This window comes from Panicum virgatum, chromosome 1N (genome assembly GCF_016808335.1).
Source record: "Panicum virgatum strain AP13 chromosome 1N, P.virgatum_v5, whole genome shotgun sequence".
Lineage (NCBI taxonomy): Eukaryota > Viridiplantae > Streptophyta > Magnoliopsida > Poales > Poaceae > Panicum > Panicum virgatum.
This window is the reverse complement of record NC_053145.1, coordinates 15,227,165-15,242,696: the sequence shown is the minus strand read 5'-3', so window position 1 is coordinate 15,242,696 and position 15,532 is coordinate 15,227,165. Positions and strand designations below refer to the sequence as shown.

The following is a 15,532-nucleotide window of genomic DNA, read 5'->3' as shown; positions in this document are numbered from 1 at the left end:
CGGGTTTTACCCGATAAGAAGACGGGTATGGAATGAGTTTTCTACCCGTGGGTATATTATTGGGCAAAATCTTGTACCCGTCGGGTATGGCGGGTACGGGTGCGGATGTATAAATTACCCGCCGGGTACGGGTATGGAAACATTTTTCTACCTGTGTACGGGTACGGGTAACCCGACGGGTAAAACTTAGTTCTAGCGGGTACAGGTATGGGTGGCCAATACCCGACGGGTATGTACCCGTTGCCATCTCTACCCACAACTAGTCCAGTCGGGCGCGCCGTGTGAACGCGCCGCGGCGGTCGCTCACTCGCTCTCGCTCCTGCTCTACCACTGGTAGCACGAGCAGCCTAGCACACCATGCGGGCGGCGGGCCGGCTCCAAGGATGCCCGCCGCGCCGTGCAAATAGAATTTGAGGACAGAGCAACTTCAGTGCACATTTTTGCGCGACTTTCGATCTTTTGTTCAGAAACGGAAAGCGAACTTTTGAGTTTCGGGTTAAATTTAGGATCTAGAAAACTATAGCCTTGTTTAGATTTAAAATTCAAACTTCCAAAAGTGTCTCATTGGATATTGCGGCACCTACATGTAAAATTAAATATATACCAAATAAAGAACTAATTACACAGTTTGCTTGTAAATTACGATATCTTACTATTACTAATTGGAGGCTCCTTTCGAGCCTTCACATGAAGCCATCTAGGATCCTATGTGGACACTCTAAAAAAATAGAGAATTCCCATAAATTCTCACAAAAATCAGAAACATCCGGTCATCAATCCAACAAATCTAATTATAATAATCATTAGATCTGTTATCTTTTATAATAAATTACCCACCTCTGATATTATAAAAATAGACTAAAGTAACCCCCTAAACATGTATCTAAATTACTCACCTCTGCCATTATAAAAAAAATCTAAAGTAATCACTAATCTTTGGGTAAATTACCCACCTATGCCATTATAGAATAATAATACAAATACACCCTAAATTTGTATATAAATTATCAAATTATATCATTAATTTGAATTTAAATTATACATTTATAATAAAATATTAAAGTGCATCAGTATAAAATTCTAAATTACTCTTTCTATCATTATCATTATATTATTTATATCATTGAAGTGCACCAATATAAAATTCTAAATTACTATTTCTATCATTATCAATATATTATTTATATTATTATTTATATAAAAATATTACACATAATATATGTCACCATATATTCATGTATTATGAAAGAGATAAGAGTACTTTTTCACAAACAAATAGTTCAAATAGATATATATCGAATACATATGGAGGTGTGATGCAAAATGAAATCTATTGAAACTAGATAATAATAAAAATATATTTTAGAGTATGTATTAAAATATTTAGTAGATGAAAAAAACGTGAGATAGATAATTATAATTATTCATCTCATTCCTATATTAGTTCTTATTAGCCCGTGCGGGAGCACGGGTGAATCTAATGAACCTAATTAGACCGTAATTAGGCACTAAATTGCTACAGTAACACATGTTCTAATGACGTGTTAATTAGACTTAATTAATTCATTTCATAGTTTACAAACGGATTATGTAATTTATTTTGTAATTAGTCCATGTTTAATACTTTCCACCATCTGTACAAGACCTATGAATTATATTTATACTTCATGGTTCATACGATTGATTGATGCCCCGTTTAAAATATTGGCTCGGCTGCTTTATTTGTCGACCCACGCCACGAGCCATACAAAAGAATTTGGGCCCAAGCTAAAATTTAGCACTTCCTAAATTTAGCCCAGTACATGATTTGGGTGGGGGTTTTTTCTCCCTTTATTGTAACGATGTTCATTTAATCATTTTATGCTAAGAACGACATGAATGAAATATACTTTTCATGAGCGCACGGATCACAGTGCAACTAGAGTGGTGGTTTTGTTTAGTTCCAACTTCAAAGGGCAGGAAGGCCCCATTTAGTTCAAGTTCTAGGAGGACTCCTAGAACGGGTATTCTAATGCACCTAATGGGCTAAATAAAATTTATTTGCAAAACTTTTTTAAGGATTAGTGTAATTTTTCGTGACGAGTCTAATAATGATAATTAATTGATGATTAGCTATAGTGGTGCTACAGTAACCATCCTCTAATCGTGCGGTCAAGGTCTCATTAGATTCTTCAAGGTTCCTAGCGAGGAGTTTCTGGAGTTGGTTTTATAATCCGGCTTTGTTTGACACTATAATTAGCGGTCTAATTTCGTTCTAGGAACTTCTAGAGATAACCAAACGGGGCTGAAGTTTGTGAAATCGTACAAAGGCTCCACTCCGTTTACTTTTGGTGCAATCTTGTTTCCATTCTTTCCTGAGAATGAAGATAATAAACTGCAATATTTGCAGAAGTAAAAATCACTCTGGCATTATCTAAATATCTGTCAAAGTGCTCGAAAGTGGGATTAGCACTAAATTACTTATTTGACCAAGTGTAAGCAGCAGGACCATCATAATCCATACAAGAAGGGGGGAAACACGTTCTATAATAAGATGCATGGCAGAAGGTAGAGGTTCTTGCAATATTAGTATCTCTAGGTCCTCGTTCATACACATAATACTATTTAGATCACCCATACAGAAAAGCAAGATCATTTAAGTTATTTTACAACAAGATAGGTAAGACATCCTGCCAAGTAGACATGGTTCTTCCGTGATACCGTAGGGATCATCACTAACCAAAGCAGGATAGTATAGCTAGCTGCGCATGCATGCGAGTACACCAATATCCAAACAGGATCATCGGGTTATTTTACAACAAAATACTAGGTAAGACATCCTGCCAAGAAGACATGGTTCTTACTGTAGGGATCATCACAGAATCACTAACCAAAGCAGCGGGGCAGTAGGGCTCCGCATGCATGCATAGTACACCAATGCCCAGACTAGTAAGCCTGAGACGAGATTGGTCTAGTCAAGGTTTTAAATCTCCTGCTATAGCTTCTGCTATAGCCTGCTATAGCTATTTGAGGTATGATACCGTTATTTGAACTCATGTGTAATTTAGCCGCTATATCCCGCTATAGCTTCATTTAGCCCGCTATAGCTTCATTTAACCCGCTATTAGCTGTTTTTAATCCAACCACTAAATCCTTTAGCCCACTATTTAAAATTATGATGTAGATGTTCAACCCCAACTTGAAAAGAACAACACAGCTCTTCCCATGGTCCTCCTGGTCGGTGTTGGTGTTGGATGGCGGTGGAATATATAGAGGTCATCCAAAGGGCAAGGCATCCCGGCTGGTTCTGGGCGCGAATTCGAAGCCAGTGGATGAGGAGCTCGCAAATCCTCCTCCAGAGGCCGGCCGCTACAGAGGCCGGCCGCTACAGAGGCCAGCAGCGTCGAGAAGAGGAAAGGGACAGGCCTGGTGATGAGGTCCCCCAGGAGGGGAAGTTGTAGCGCCTCAGCAACGAGCCGGGCCCAGGCTCTAGCGAGAAGCCCGGTCCGGACAACTTGCTGCTCTTGAGTTTGCAATGCCGTCGATGGAGAGGTCGCCGGAGAGTTCCTGAAGCGTGCGCCCGGTACAAGGAGCTCGTGGGATTCTGGGCTTGTTGGCTGCCCTCCCAGAATCGACGGAGATGGTGAGACGGCCAGGGCCAGGGAGGAGGAGGCGCGGCGCCAAGTGGGGGCCGGCATGGCAGCTAGAGGAGGAGGAGGAAGGGACTTGAGGGGAGGTGCGGTGCTTACGCTGGTCTCCAGCTCTTTTTTCGGATGCTGTATCCATAGAAGGGAAATCTGCAGCAGGAAGAAGAGGAACAAGAGGCTGATGATGAGGAACTTCTTCATGGCGATCGACATCGGCTGCTAGCTGCTGACTGCTGCTAGGAGGACGAAGGGAGGGAAGAGGGGAGGTGGAGGGAGTAGAGAGGGCAGCTCAGCTCGGGTGTGCCGTGCGCGCGTCCCCGGCTGGGGTAAAAAAGCGACCGCGTTGGATTCCGACGTTGTGCGTGCAGCGTGCGAGCGGGCCCCCGAGGGTGCGAGCGAGGGAGGGAGGAAGCCGCACCGCGTCGTACGAGGCTCTGCTGTGTCAGTCGGAGCTGGAGACGGAAGGGAAGGGAGCGATCGATCAGCGATAGGAGGGAGCCGTGTGAACGCGGCGCGGCGGTCGCTAGTCCAGGGTTCAACTTTTCGGTCGAATTTCACCGAAATTTCGGTGTTTTTTTCGTTTTCGCTAGTTACCGGGAAGAGAAATTTCGGTATTTTTCGCTATTTTTCGTTTTCAAATTTAAAAATTCAAAAATATTTATAAAAAATTCGAAAAAAATATGATAAAAAACTAGGTGTTCTTCTGAGCAAATAGGACTAGAACACACTCAAATCTAAGATCATTTGCTAGGCTAAAATTAACATTTGAAACCGTAATTTGAATGACTCGTCATTTCATGTGCAAAAATTTGTTTTCTCCCCTCGACTTCAACTAGACTTTGGTTTATCATGATGTTGGTGAGGTACCTATTCAATTTCATACGCACATAAACGCTTCTTCTTTATTTGTCAGGAATTTGCTTGTGGTTTGGACATGACATGGGCAGGTGTGCAATACACACGCACGTTTACTCTTTAATTATGTCGCTTCTGCTAGCTATACGCAGAAACCATGAGAAGTTGTAGTAATGTAGAATTAACTCTGACGATGAATCCGTACGTATCATGCATGTGAATTGTTTTTTTCCTGTAATAATATCTATATGCATGCTTTTCCTTAAAGTTAGCGACAAAATTTGTGAGAGACCGTAATTATTTTAGGATGGCAAGTAGTAGGAGTAAAACAGATTGGAGTATTTGAGAACTTGAAAATTTTAACCAGCTATTAATATGTTTTTCATGACCGAACTCACACTTTAAAATAAAAATTTGTCTGGAGATTTGACTGCTAGGCTTGTACTATATAGGTTGCTTGCCTTGTACGCACGAATAAAGTATCTTTGTCCTATCAAGGATGGTAAACTACCGAGACAGATTAGATTCGTTTTCTTATTTTACAATGTATGCGCAGTCAACAGAATAATTTCTAACATTGTTACACAAATTAAGCTTCCTCATCAGATGATGAATATATATAACAATTGGTGTACTCTGTTGTATTTAAATGCAGAGAATATGCTACATGGACTTAGTATGGACTATGCCTTTGCCTCTGTTGTATCTTTGGATTGTAATAATTCTAATATACTTTGGATGTATTTTGTTGTAATAATTTATAGGCATATCCGCAATAACAAGAATAATAAAAGTCCAGTTGAGGCCTAAGAGAGAAAATGGAAGTTGTCACATGAAATGAAAGACTTTTAATTGGTAGTTTTTGAAATAATTAAATAACTTTCAAACCATTGCTCAAATGAAAAAGTTCGTAAAACAAAAGTTGTAGATCTCGAAAAACTGAACAAAGTTGGTATTCAAAAGTTTTTCATTTGACCTCGGGAACAGTAGGAAAAACACAAATTACATAATTTTCCGGTCGAAAATCACCGAATTTCGGTCGAAATCACCGAAATTTCGGTCGGAATTCATCGAAATTTCGTTTTTTGAATTTGAGGTCCCTTTCCGTTCGGAATTAGCGAATTTCGGCGAAATTTCGGCCGAATTTTCGTTTCCGGCAAACGGCGGGATTCGGAAAAAAACGAAAAGGTAAACCCTGGTGGGGCGTGGCAGAAGGCAGGAAGGGAGACGGGGATCCAGTTTTTTTTAGCGTGGGCAAACTCATGCGGGGAGCGAAATCAGTCCAGAGGTAAACAACACTTCGTTCTTTTCAGGTAGTAATAGATTATGTGTTCTCGTTTTGGTTGTGTTGAGTCATTGCATATATCTTTGGGGATCGAGACTCTTCCAAGTCGATTTGGCATTTGTGATGCCTCTCATGCAAGTAACTTTGATATTGACTTTTATGCGGCATTTGTTCACTTGAATATGAGGTTTTGCTTGTCTTTCGATCCCTTGGATGAGTTTTTTAGCTTTTGGCTCTCAAACCATTTCATGTGCTTTAATATTGTCAACACACCCATCAAGGGAGAATAATGTAGAAATCAAGATGATATGAGCCTTGATTTGATAGTGATGAGTGTTTGGCAAAATGGTTGATATGAGTTTGATGGCATTTTGGGAGTTCATGAGATTTTGCATGTCTCTTTTGTTTTGCGAGTTTGTGAGCTTTATGAGACTCTGTGCGACATTTTTGTTCTTGTGCGAGTTTGTGAGTTTTAGGAGATATCGTGCCTCACTTTTGCTCCGTGCGAGTTGACGAGCGTTATGTGATTTTGTATGTCTCATTTGCTCTCATACCGGTTATGTTGAGCTTTTACCTCTTCTTGAGGGATCAGGTGTTTTGTCTCAGTTGTGCCGAGCTTCTGCCCTTGTTTTTTGGAACTGAGACTTCTCATTTCGAGAGATCTTGTGCTTGCCTTTTCACTTGGCTTTTGGATCTCTTGAATGAACACTATTTTCATTCTTCTTCTTTTAATCTTTTTCATATGATGAAATTGTGTTGGGTGTTGTCAATGCACTCATCAATGGGGAGATTAAGGACCAATGGTGGTCACACTTAGATGATGAGTGATTGACAACGTTGTATGTATTTGATGTATCTCTTGGCTCCTGATGTGCAGGTGTAGGATGCGGCATGGCGGTCGACGGCGCGAGGTGAAGATCAGGCGAAAGGTTCATGCTGAAGAACTATGGTGAAGGATGAACGCGAGTAGGTTTGGTGAAACGAAAGATTCATGCCGAGGGACCAAGACGGTGAAGGATGAATGCGAGTAGGCTTGGACCGAGAGACTCGAAAAAGCCGGGCGGAGTCATGGGTGGTCCACATGGTGCTCGGAAGAGCAAGAATACATGGCGATGAAGATGGCATCGGCCAAGTCGGCGAGGATGATGGCTAGTCAAGTAGGCGGCCCGTGCGGCGGGCGAGCTCGTACGACTCGAAGGCGTCAAGGACCGGCGGGAGGTCGGACACGCGTCGACATCGGCGGTTTGATCAGTTTGGCCTCAAAACCGGGGAGTCAGTCATGTCGTGCGGCGGCGTGCGAGAGGATTTGACCGGTTTGTCCTCAAAACCGGGGGAGACAGATTTGACTGGTTTGGGCTTCAAAACAGGGGGCGGACTTGGCGCGGTCAAGGTTCAGGCGGAGGACATGTGGCGCCATCGCGAAGCTTGTGTCGAGGCGAAGCGAAGTTGTGAAGGCGGCGTGTCCATCCGTGGCTTCTACAAAAAAGATGGACGAATTTGCCTCTGCGTGGGCAGGTATTGTAACTAATAGAGTAGGAGTATTTCTGTCTTTTGGAGGAGCCTTGGAGGATAAGAAGAAGGAGATGGGCAGCCATCCAACTTGGACGTGCGCCCCCTCCTCCTCTCTTTCGTTCCTTTCTTTTCTCCCCTCCCTTTTTCCACCGAGAGTTAGGGATTTGAGATGGATTTTTGAGAGATTTGTGCTACGGATTCATGGGAAAGGAGGCTCTTCCCTCCTCGTGCCCTCTGGGCTTTTGATTTGAGTTGAATCGTGTGTTCATTCTATCATTCCCAAGCATTTTTCTTTTTTATTTGCCATTTTCGGAGTATTTTTTGATGCGATTTTCGATTAGCGAGTTATACTTGATCTTTTCATAAACTTCTTTTTTATCTGTTAATTCTTAAAGTTACGGATCTATGGCTCAAGTTTTATTTCGATTCGTTGTGATTTGAGTGAGTAATTTAGGTTCAAAATCTTGGTTTTGTTCCACCCTGGCCAGCTCCTGCGGCGGTGCACCGGCGCGGGGATCCAAGCGAGGGTGCACGCGACGCCTACAGCTCGGCGCTTTTTTCTTTTTTATATTTTAAAAAAATAAAAATTTCAAAAATATATGTCTGTTTTGAAATATTTCAAAAATACCCCCGATCGCCCTATGTGGGGGGGGGCGACAGGGGTCTTGTCGCCCAAGCCACAGGCGACAGGACCCTAATGTATTTTTTTCGAATTTGCAAAGAGGTCCCTGGCCCGGGGAGGTGGCCTGTCGCCCCCCCAACGGGCGACAGGGGCCTGTCGCCCCCCAGGGCCTGTCGCCCCCCACGGGCGACAGGGTTCTCCCCCCCTATATAAGCCCTGGCCGTCATTTCCTTCTCATTTGAGCCTAAAAATTCAGGAAAAAAGAGAGGGGTGAGGTGAAGAAAAGCGGCGAAGCTCTGCCGAATTCCGCACTTGTGATCTTCCGGTAACTTCCGTATGAATCCGTTGATATTGTATAACAATTTAATTTAATTAGCGGATTAGCTGAATTAGATTTGGTGCTTTAGAACACTCATTTAGTATTACAATTTGAGTACTATTACCGACTTGTTTTTAAATTAATTAAGAATTAGAATAGAATTATGACAGTACCTTATTGATATTGCAGCATAAGATAATAAAATTATAACAGTACCTATATTTTCACGCATGGATTTGGTATGCGATATGTGCATTATTGAAATCATTGTTCGTCATTTGGCGCAGCACACTATAGCGCCAATGTCTTCGTCAGGATCAACCTACAATCCGTGGAGCAAGTGTGAAGCCACCGTACCTGAAGGAATTGATGTGTCAATGTGCTTCTGCGGTTCGTTATGCAAGTTCATGCAATCTGAGGTTTTAGGAGATGACTACGGCATGGGGTTCTTTATGTGTGAGAACTACGAATATGATCCACCTAAGCGATACGGCAAAGACCGGGCCAAGGTAGCAGAACAACAGACGCTATTTTTCTTTGTGATCTAACATTGAGTTATGATTCTAATTTTTGTTGGACAAAGTCTCCTCCGCCTCTTTGTGATTTTATGTAGTGGTTCGACACCGTGCAGTCGCAGCAGGCAAATGACTTTGTGGAATAACAAGTAAGGTGGGCTGCAGAACGTTGGCGCCGAATGAAGCACGAGGAACATCAAGAGGAGAAGCGCGAGAAAGAGCAAGAAGAGATCCGCAAGATAATGGAGGAGCTGGATCGTAAGGAGGCGGCCGAACGTGAACCTGACAGGGAGAGAAAGCGAGAGAGGGCACGCCGTGCGAAGGAAGCCGGGCCCGAAGTAATTAGAAAGGGCAAATATCATCGGTGCACTCAGTAGTGTAGTACCTTATAATCTCGGCATTTTACATTCCATAAAACATGGTAGGTTTAGATGCAACAAAAAATTATCTTGTCGCACGCACACGGCTCCGGTCGGCGGCGGCGCGCCGCGCAACTCCGGCGACGACCGCGTCGGGGTCCGCGCCGGCAAGAGCTTCTTCGTCTGCAGCCTGCCGGGGCACTGCGCCAACGGCATGAAGATCGCCGTCACCGCCGCCTGATTGATCGATTGATGGGACTGGACAATGGCACTCAGATCAGTTCCGCTCTCTCTCATGTGTATGGATGCCATCTTGGCTATGATGTGGCGAGCAAAGTATGTGCTGTGTTTCTGTCTTTCTGACGTGTAGTAGCCATACATGATATATATAAAAAATAAAAGATCTCGAATGCAATGTCGATGTTGTGATTTGTGAATGCTAGATTCATGTGTATGGATGCTAGATTCATGTGTTTGGTCCAGCCAGGCCCACCAACACATGCACGGCATTACATGGGCTTCATCCGCTCCGGCCCTGCCTTTGCTTGCAGCCTACGCAGCGGCCAATCATAAGAGCAAGTATTGTAACCGGCGGGGAGTCGACGAAATCCGAGGTGGCGGTGAGAGAAACGAAGAGAGAGAAGAGATCGGGCGTCTCGCGGCGCGCCGACTGACAGCCGGCGGTTGCGCGCAGCGCGCGCTCTCATTTGCTGCGCTTCTGCTGCACCGCGCTGGCCGCTTGCCGCAGCTGCCGCTGCCGCAGTAAATGCAGGCCACGCTGGCATTCATTTCGCTCGCAGCCGGCGCATCTATAAAACATGCTCTAAGTGGTAGCGCTGGCAGGCAGTCACTGCCTTGCTTCGCCCCGCCTTGCTTGCAGCCCATCATCAATGTCTAGAGTCTTGCTCTGACTCTTTTCCTTCTTTCCTCTCGCGAGAAAGGAGCCGAGGGGCGACGCCGCCGCCGCCGCCACCGTTTGCGGCCCCGTTCCTTCGCCTCCGGCCTCGCTGCCGGTGGTGAAAGGAGCGGGGATCCATCTCTTCAACAAATTGCCTGTTTTCGTAGGGTCTTAGTCGAGTCCACCTAGATTTAGGGTTTGCTCGCCGTCGATGTTCGTCGGTGGAGTTAGGTTTTGCCGGAGAAGTGTGGCTCCTCTGCGGCTTACTTTTCCTGGCGACGCCAGCGATGCGGAAGCGACGGCGGCGCAGCGGAAAAATTTCTCCCAGCCTCTTCCGTTCTCCGATGGCGATCTACTCCGACGTCAACGGAGAGGCTAGGGAGACCTGTCCAGGAGTCGAGGGCCGACACATCGTTGTCTTCTTCAGGTGATGATGTTGTTAACCCTGTTAATCTCGAGGAAGATGATCTTTGGTGAAAATCTGAGCTTTGCTCGGGTTGCCGGCAGTGGAATCGATGGATGCGTCGTGGGTACGGGAGTTGGCCGATGCGCCTGGGAGGCAGTGTACTCGGCTGATTCGCCTAGAAGTAAGCCCTCCTCTGCGGCCTCCACCTTGTGGAGTTTGGCTCTGGTGCACGACGACGATTGGGAAGCGGTTTCGGCGGTGGTGACAAACGGATCTCTGAAGGCTTCGAGGAAGATGAACATGAGTTTTGGACTTTTTTGTAATTTTTCTTTTCTTTGGAGTCCTGTTTACGAAAGAGCCGGTGTAATGCGCTAAGATAAATACATTCTCTTCTAAAAAAATGTCTAGAGTCTTGCTCTTGCGGCCTTTTGTGTCGCCCGGGTAGGTGCCCAGGGTGCCCGGGCCCGTAATAAATACATAATACGATAAGTTAACCATTGCCAAGGATTAATTAATTGAATCAGTTTTTCGTATGTATAGTAAATAACGTATGGTGAAAATATTTTTTTGTATGTATCACATATGCAACCTATTGGGACGAACGACTAACAAATCGAGGCATTAGCAATGCTGATAACATTTTTAATTTACTATACATTTTTGTTCAAAATGTATAGTAAATACAACAAGCTAATTAAGCAACGCCTAGCCTAACATGCGCGCGTGCATGCTCGCTCGATCGGCGCCATCGTGTTTCTTTTTTTTTCCTGTTTTTTCTTGCCATCCATGCGAAGACCAAGCTTGATTTAGTTTATACTCGGATCAAGGCTATCATCAAAGCAAACGAACAGGACCATCACAAATATATAATATTAATTCGCCTGCTATCTCTTGCATAACAAGGGTCTTTCGGGGAAAAAAATAGTTACATGACAGCAATTTTCTTTTTCTTTTTTTTTGAGGGACTACATGACAGCAATTAAGCAAGCAAGCATACTTGATACTTCTTTTCTACTGTATATATAATCAAGTTCTAGTGGAAAGGACCGTGGCGGAACGAGAAAATGCGAGTTGGTTTGGGCTCCATTTCGGCTGCCAGCTAGAGCCGGCCCAAAAGAACTCTATTATCGGGCCGCCTGGGTTTTCAGCCTGCCGAAACCCAAAAATCCAAAATCACACGGCCGGGTCCGGTGGTTGAATTGCGTATGCAGTGACGTCAACACCGAATCATTCTTCTAATCTTCCTACTACTAATTGCGTACTAGTAAGGTGCCCGTGCTAACACCCCGGATAAATTTTAGACGTTATTATGTTTCACAGAAAAGGCAGAGTTATTATGTTGATTACAAACACATCCACATGAGCTCTCACCAAGTCAATTGGTTCTCTAGATTCTCTAAGAATTTGTCTTGAATGATGCTTTCTCCAGAAATTGGGAGGGCAAGACTTAGCATGACCTATTGCAGCACCCTTTGATTTTTCACCAAGGTTACATTTTGTCAAAGCTTTGATCAAGGCAAAACAATCTCCTCTCCATAACGTAACATGGCAAGGAAATACATATGAGTGTAAATGGTATATCAGAACTGCAGAGGACCGAATGATGAAACTCTATTTGGTTTCAGTAAATAGTGCTGGCAACACATACTAGATAGAGTCAAGAAATCATGAAAAGAAAAAACAAAGAAAAAGATATGGCTCTAAATATTTTACTGTCAAACTCTTAGGCAATTGAAAACATGCATTATACATCAGTTGGTCAGATAAGCTATAAGCAATGTCAGGTACTCACTTGGGCATCACTTTCTCATCAATTGGAAACAGTGTGTCGCATTATTTCCTCCCTTTCCAGCCGCCGGCCAACACACGCACTCCACCACGCAAAGGACGCCGTTCCCGCCGCCTGATGTAGCAAAGTGATTGAAACTAAAACCTTAAAGGAAATAAGACTCACTACTGCTACTGCTATGGAAATCACTACACAAAAGCTAGGAGGACTGAAGTTAACAAAGAAAAAATGGGCTGAAAAGTACAACAGTTAGAGGTAAATCAACAAATCACACATAAATACAAGTAATCAAGTGATAGAAATATCACTTACCAGAATTATCTTCCTCAATGATCTTTAGCCTGCAAAGAGCAAGTATTGCAGAAGCTTGTAACACTAGGAACTATGGCAATAAAGAAGAAATTAGTATATGAGATGCATGTAGAAAGCCAATGGAAACAAGAAAATTGTCAGGAAAACAATTGCAAGGCCGTGTTTGTGTGTGACCTTCGTAGGCAGTTGCAGGCCGGCGGGTGCGTGATCTTCTGGGTGTGAGCTTCCGCGAACACAGTCGCAGGTCAGCGAGTCGTAGGGCCTCGGGTGTGCGACGGCAGCTGCGGCGGGGGTTGTGCCATAATCTAGAACTATATCAAACATTAAAAAGCCCTGATAAGATAAGAAGGTTGATTTAAATCCAAAATATCAATCACATCTGATAGGTAATGATGTATTGATAACAACTAAATTAGTTTGTATATATCGTTATTCTGCGGGGTCTCCTCCCCCCCAGCCCGGCGTGGGACGCCGCCGGCGGCGGCGGCGGCAACGGGACGGCCAGGAGCGCGCTCGCCGCCAAGAAGCTCGCGCTGCTCCGCTCCCTCGTCGCCGCGCGCGCGCCGTGCAGGCTGCTGGTGTTCGGCCTCTCCCCGCAGCTCCTCGCGCTCGCCAGGCTCAACTCCGGCGCCGGCTCCGGGGCCGCCACGGCCTTCGTCACCGACAGCGCCGACGACGCGGACGCCGCGCGCCACGTGCTCAGCTCCGGGCGCCAGGCCGGCGGCGCCCCGGCCGGCTCCGTGGCCGTCCACCGGGCGAGGTACCGCGACGCGGCGGCGGAGGCGTGGCCGCTGCTGCGGCGCGCGCGGGGGAGCCCCGCGTGCCGGCGACCCACGGGGACGGTGCGCAAGTCCGGGTGCCCGCTGGCGCTCACGTCGCTGCCCCGAGAGGTGCTCGACGCGCGGTGGGACGTGGTGGTCGTCCAGCGGCGCGGCGCCGGGGGAGCCCGGCCGGATGGGAACCATCTACACCGCCGCGGCGCTGGCGCGCGCATCCGCGGCGGCGGGGGGCGACGACAAGGTGGACGTGGCGGTGCACGACGTGGACCGGACCGTCGAGCGGTGGTACGCATGGGAGTTCCTCTGCGAGGACAACCTCGTCGCCGCCAAGGGCCGCCTCTGGCACTTCCGCGTCGGCGCCGGCGGCCTGCCGGACGGGTTCTGCAACACCGGCCCCGTCCAGATCTTGTAGAGCCGCCGGACGAACCGGACCGGACCAAGAACCCAAGGTCACCGGAGTTGAGCTTCGGACCCAGCAGGGGCAATGCCGCCACCGTGTTACCGAGATCTTGCGGCGGCATCACCGGAGGCGACGAGCAGATCCTGTGCAAGTCCAATGCTAGGAGATAGGCCGGCGACGAGCAGCTGGCCGGTGAGGAGGGTGGCCGGCGAAGATGGCAGCATGCGCTCCCGCGCCCTGCGACTACGGCGGCGGCGGACGGGCGGAGCCTCCATGCTGTGCGGGAGGACTCGGGTGGAGTCACGAGTACTCGCCGTCACCCAGCCCCATCAAAACCCGCACTCAATAAAGGCCCAACCCGTCCCAACCCAATAGATCCTAAAACTCATTTCCATCCATACCAATTAGATCCACATCAATACCCGATCCAAAAAAACCCAAAACAACCCGACCCACTAGCAGGGCTAAGCTGGTCTATCAGTCCCTCGGCGCCCTCGTGCTGCTGCACTGCAGTGCAGCTAGTATTTTGTCGATTCCTCTTCGATCGATCTCCTCGCGGGTGTCCTATACTACTGTGTTTGTTATCTACCGTGTGTCTAAGTACTTGTGTTTGCGTGTGCCTGCCTTGAATTTCATTGTGACTTGTTGGTGTAGCATCTATCTCTCGATCGTCTGACTTGATCCTAAATGGTGCAAACTCGCTCTGACATCGCCCTGCAGGACAAGCGCATGGAACATCGAGAACCCAGGCCCTTGTTCTTACTCTTGCGTTTCTATGTAGCCGCGCATACTTACTATCAAGAGTACGTGCAACACAGTGGGGTCAGATTTGATCTTGTGCCCACAAGTGACGATCATATATATATGGTCGATTACAATACACTTTCTTCGTTCCAAATTGTAGGGTGGTTTTTGTTTTTCTAGGATCATCAATTTTTCTATGCATTACGTCTAGATATATAGCAAGATTGTTGAACTTAGTAAAGCTAAAACAACCTATATTTTGGAACAGATGAAGTATACATTACTCATTTAGTCAAAAAGTAGATTGATCACTGACTGAAGCTGGACACACTGACTGACCAACATGGAGCACTGAGCATGCACACATGCCATAATCCATGGATGTCTATCGGTACAACGCTCCAACTTTGGTGTGTGGTGGTGATGTAGATTTCTTATATGTTGCTTTTGTGTTTGTGGCACTTGCCACCATGTGTGGACTCTTTGCGACTCTTGATTGTAACTTTGCGTTTCGAGCGAGAGCTATCTCGAAGTTGCATCATTGTACTTCTCTTTTTCTTAATAAAATATGTGCTTAGACATGTTCTCAGAAAAAAATCGATCGGCACAATGCTGCTCCCTCAAATAAGTTAGGATCGATGGTGGGAAACCGTCACAAACGGTGCGCGAGGGACGGGGATCACGACATGTTGGCTGAAACTGAAATAGTTTTTATTTGTATTTTACTTTTTTTTTATTTGTGTTTGGCGCCAGATTGACTCTCAACCTAGCGCGTATCATGACCTTGATTTGCACACTAGTGTAGTTTTGACGCGCCCATGATCAGTGCATCCGCGTATGTATCTACGGCCTACGTCACTGCATGCGCAATTTGAGATCGACAAACCAACCACCGCACCGCTCCAGAGCTTATAGGCAGCTTATGCCGTTCAATTTATCTGACTGATCGATGATGATGATGATGAGTCTATGATACTTCATCACTAAGATGTTTGAATTCGAACTAAACATGGAGGCAGTTGATATATAACGCCCCCAAAATTTATCATACATAGGATTTTTAATCAGTCTCAACCAGTAAACAAATCCAATCGAATCTAACTAATAAAGC

General features: G+C 45.9%; 1 pseudogene; it reads left to right on the top strand.

Moving 5' to 3' along the window:
- Positions 1-12,570: 12,570 nt before the first annotated feature.
- On the top strand, positions 12,571-14,337 carry LOC120653348 (annotated as a pseudogene).
- The last annotated feature ends 1,195 nt before the right edge of the window (positions 14,338-15,532 follow it).